Source organism: Fistularia commersonii, chromosome 21, assembly GCF_037954325.1.
Source record: "Fistularia commersonii isolate RoL2024-O1a breed Wild chromosome 21, RoL_Fcom_v1.0, whole genome shotgun sequence".
NCBI lineage: Eukaryota > Metazoa > Chordata > Actinopteri > Syngnathiformes > Fistulariidae > Fistularia > Fistularia commersonii.
The window spans coordinates 832,501-837,589 of NC_141304.1; the positions used below are offsets into that span (position 1 = coordinate 832,501).

Genomic DNA, 5,089 nt, shown 5'->3' on the forward strand with positions numbered 1-5,089 from the left:
TTAATCCGGGCAGGTGAGTGTATCTCCACCAGCAGGTGAGAAGGTAAGTCCTGGTCTCCTCCTTGAGGTGAAGACTGAAGGTGAAGACTGTTGTCCGTTTGCCGCTGTGAGAAGATAAGGCTGATGTTTGTGGTGTTTATCTCCAGCCTGCAGACCCCGGTGGTCTTTATCTTCTCCTGGTGGGCTTCTGACCTCCATCTCTCCCAGACCTCCACTCAGAGGAGAGGTGAACTTCTCTCCGCCCTGGACCTTCAGGAGGTCGGACCTTCACGCCAAAGTAACACAAGATCCACATTCTGAGGAGACCCGTCAGCCGCCAGAGTGTTTTATTTTATTTTATTCAACGTATTTCATTTTATTTAACATTTTTGATTTGATTTCATGTTATTTTATTTTAAAAATATTTTATTTCATATTTTTTTCCATTTAATTGCCTTAATTTCATTCTATATTAATTTATCTTGTCTTATTTTACATATATATATAGATTTAATCCACTCTATTCCACTTTCTTTTGTGCCATTTTATTTTATAATACATTTTTCATTATCATTTGTATTTATTTTTTATATTTTTACTTTTTTTTTTTTTCATTTTTGCCTTTTCATTCAATTTTCTGTTTTTATTATGTTTTATCGCATTTTACTTTAAGCCACTTTATTTGGTTTTATTCATCCCACAATTCATTTAAATTCATCCAATATCTAATTTGTTTTATTCTTTTTTCATTTTCACTTTCTCATTCAATTTTATTCCACTCTAATTTATTCTAGTTTATTTTTAAAATGTTTATCAAATTTATTATCATTTAATTTTTAACCTATTTTATCCTATTTTTTTTAGTTTTATTCTATTTTTCATTTTTCTTTTCTATATTTTGTTTTGTCTCCTTTTTCCACTGTTTACTCATCCAATATTAAATAATATGTCCACACAATATGTCGCATTTATTGATTCTTTATCGTTCATATTTTTTTATTTTTTCCCACTTTTTTTTGCCATATTTTGTAATATTTACCCAATTTATTGTAGAATATAAATATATATATTATATTCAAATATAATTTGAATTCATTTGCATTTTATTTAGTTTTTTCTTTTTCATTTTATTTTATTTTATTTTATTACTCTACTTTATTCTACATCATTTTGTAACATTTATCCATTTTCAATTTTCCATTTATCTATTCTATTTACTTTCATTTCATTCAATTTTAATTTATTCCACTCTAATTTATCCTCATTTATTTTGTGATATTTACCCATTTTATTTTTTCATTTTTACTTTTTCCTTCAATTGTATTCTATTAATTCGACTCTAAAATATTCGCGTCTATTTTTAAAATGTTTATCCATTTTATATACACTGCTCAAAAAAATAAAGGGAACACTTAAAAAACACATCCTAGATCTAAATGAATGAAATATTCTTATGAAATACTTTGCTCTTTACACAGTTGAATGTGCTGACAACAAAATCACACAAAAGTGATCCATGGAAATCAATTGTATCAACCCATGGAGGTCTGGATTAGGAATCACACTCCAAATTAAAGTGTAAAAACAAACTCCAGGCTGATCCAACTTTGATGTAATGTCCTTAAAACAAGTCCAAATGAATGTGTGTTGCTTCCTGAGTGGACACTATGATTTCACACAAGTGTGATTGACTTGGAGTTACATTGTGTTGTTCAAGTGTTCCCTTTATTTTTTTGAGCAGTATATTTTATACAGCTTGTGTTGAGTCAGGTTGAAGTCTGTGGACAAGTCCGGTCTACCTGGAAAATTCAAGACTTGGGTCTACCAGCACGGGATCCTCCCCAGGATCCTGTGGACCCAGGATCCACAGTAGAAACCCTGGAGAGGAAAGTCAGTAGCCACCTCCGGAGATGGCCGGGGTTACCAAAGAGCCTGAGCAGCATTGCTCTCTATGGGCGCAACAACAAACTGCAGCTGCCCTTCAAGTCCTTGGAGGAGGAGTTCAAGGTAGCCAGAGCCAGAGAGGTGGTGCTGCACAGGGATTCCGGCGGTCCGAAGGTGGCTAATGCTGGAATCCAGGTAAGGACGGGCAGGAAGTGGAAGGCAGAAGAGGCTGTAGAAACAGCTGAAGCTAGGCTGCGCCACAGGACTCTGGTGGGAGTCGTCCCACGGGGCCGAGCTGGCCTAGGTTCCTTCCCGACCCCCCAAATGAACACCAGGGGGAAGGAGAGGAGGCGCCTGGTCCAAGAGGTGGTGAGAGCAGCTGTGGAGGAATCAAGATCTTGCAAGGCGGTGGGCATGAGACAGCAGGGAGCCTGGACAAGATGGGAAAATGCGCTTGAGAGGAAAGTTACCTGGACGGAGATCTGGAAAGCTGAGCCCCATCACATCAAACTTCTTGTCCAGGCAGTGTACGATGTGCCGCCCAGTCCATCGAACCTGCATACTTGGGGCTTAGCGGAGTCGCCAGCCTGCCCATTGTGTTCCAAGAGAGGCACCTTAGAACACGTCCTAATCTGCTGCACCGCAGCATTAGGAGAAGGGCGCTACCGATGGAGGCATGACCAAGTCCTGAAGACCATCGACCCAAAGCAGTTCCGCCCTGCCAAGAACTCCATTGGCTTCGTCAGGGCTGGGGAGCAGGCGGCCACAGCTAGAAGAACACCAGCAGGCATCCTGACATCTACAAGAGACTGGCAGCTGCTAGTGGACCTTGGAAAACAGCTTAAGTTCCCTCGCCATATTGCAACCACCACCCTCCGTCCTGACATTGTCCTTGTCTCAGAGGCCACCAAGCAAGTGATGATGCTGGAGTTGACCGTCCCGTGGGAAGACCGCCTGGAAGAGGCTTTGGAGAGGAAGCTCTCCAAGTACACGGGACTGGTCAGGGGGTGCCAGCAAGCAGGATGGAGGGCAAAATGAATCATGGTAGCTAGCATGCTAAGCTAACTGCTAACTGATCAGCCCTGGCTGGGTCTCCTGGATGAAGGTGTGTGATGTTGGAAGACCCGAAACACCCGACGATCCCAGGAACATCACTGAGGATGTGTCCATATATGGTAGTATATGTATTTACACAGTATATTAATTTGAATTTTATTTCATTTTGTTTGGATCAATCTTATTTTATTCCATTCTAGCTTTTTTTTACTCAAAAAACATTTCATATTTTATTCACCTCATAGGTAAAATTTGCAAATTTAATTCTTATTAATTTAGTTGTAGTTTTATTCAACTTTTCATTTTTCATTTTATTACATTTTATTTTATCCAGTTATAATTTATTCAACTTTATTTTATATCATAAATCCATTTTATGATTATCTAAAGTTCAATCGATTGTGTCGTATTGCCTTAAATTAATTTCATTTTTCAGTGTTGTGTTTTCATTCATTTTTTTTTTCTATTTTACTTTGTTGTATCATGTTATTATATACTACTTTAATTAGTTTTATTCATCCAACAGGTAATATTAATCCTTTTTATTACAATTTGAATTCTACTTAATTTTATTATTTAGCTCGCTGCAGTTTTAGTATTATTCTATTTTTCATTTTTGATTTTTCATTCAATTTTCTTCCATTCTATTTTACCCTACATTTTTTTTATCCTTTACTAGTTACAAATGTATTTTATTTTACTAATTATAATTCTATAATTTGTCTTGTTTTGTCAATTTAATATTAATGTTTTTTGATCTTTTTTTTAATATTTGATTCTATTTGATTTAGTAAATTATTATTTTATAATGAATTCCACTTTTGTTTTAGTCATCCAATGTTTAGTATTTTATTCTATTTGATTTAGTAAATTATTATTATATAGTAAAATTCCACTTTTGTTTTATTCATCCAATGTTTAGTATTTTATTCTATTTGATTTAGTAAATTATTATTATATAGTAAAATTCCACTTTTGTTTTATTCGTCCAATGTTTAGTATTTTATTCTATTTGATTTAGTAAATTATTATTATATAATGAATTCCACTTTTGTTTTATTCATCCAATGTTTAGTATTTTATTCGTCCAATAGGTATAATTTATCCATTTTATTATCATTTGAATTATATTCCATTTTCTCCATTTTTATTCTATTTTTCATGTTTTTTTTCCACCTACCCCAGCAGACCTGGAGCCCCCTGGTGGACGAGCGAGTCCCTGCTTTCCCGTCCCAGCGGAGCTCCGTCCACCTCCCATCTTCTCCAGTGAAGCGAGCAAACACCTCGCTCCCACGGAGGGGGGTTTCTGGGTGACGTGGCGGCGGTGGCGGCGGCGGCGGCGTGTCCAGGCGCTGCCCCGTTGTCCCACGCCCGCTCCTCCAAACACCTCCAGGAATGTGGTTTAGACTCCGACGTCACCTGTGAGATTCCCTCTGCAGCTGCAGCTCCTTATCGCTACCTACGAGGAGGACCTTTCTCCAGGTCTCAAACTCCTGTGGGTCCCTCCGCCGCATCGCCATCTTGTCGCCAAGACAGCAAGACGGCGCCGTCATGCAATCACAGCTGAGGAGGATGAATGAATCACCTCACATTTTGGGCCTTCAGCTTAGCACATCTCTAAAGGATCACTGGTGGTGGTGGAACGCTCATGATCTTCAGGCAGGAAATGCTGACTCACATATATAGGTTCATGGATGCCGTCAAGAAGGATGTCAGAGGTGCGTCCACAGGCAGACTCAGGGCTCCACATCGAGCCAGACTGGGTTCAAAACCAGTTTACTGAGACCAATGATAAGATACATGCAGACCGGGTAGGTGGGGCGCAGGGCAGGAGCAGGAAACTAGGAAGGTACTAGCATACACCCACAAGGGAAGCCTGGTCGAGTCAAGGGGGGCCAGGCAAGAGGTGTTGGGGTACAGCAACGAGGGGGAGAGGCCCAGTAGAGGACAGGCAAGCGGAAGGTGCAAGGGTACGCTGACCAAGGAAAGGCCTGGTGGGGCACGAGTGACTAGTTGGAAGGCGCTAGCATACACCGACAAGGGAAGCCTAGTCGAGTCAAGAGCAGCTAGGCAAGAGGTGTTGGGGTACAGCAATGAGGGGGGGAGGCCCGGTAGAGGACAGGCAAGCGGAAGGTGCAAAGGTACACTGACCAAGGAAAGCCCTGGTGGG

At 39.7% G+C, this 5,089-nt stretch overlaps 1 protein-coding gene across 1 annotated transcript in view; it reads right to left on the reverse strand.

The window, feature by feature from the left end:
* The window catches only part of LOC147221864 (sodium- and chloride-dependent GABA transporter 2-like), an 11,749-nt gene extending 7,017 nt beyond the window's left edge, over window positions 1-4,732 (reverse strand). Inside the window, exon 1 of the mRNA XM_086168248.1 lies at window positions 1-4,732. This exon is cut by the window's left edge and continues 293 nt beyond it. The gene's annotated coding sequence lies outside the window, so the exon portion shown is untranslated.
* Window positions 4,733-5,089: the final 357 nt, after the last annotated feature.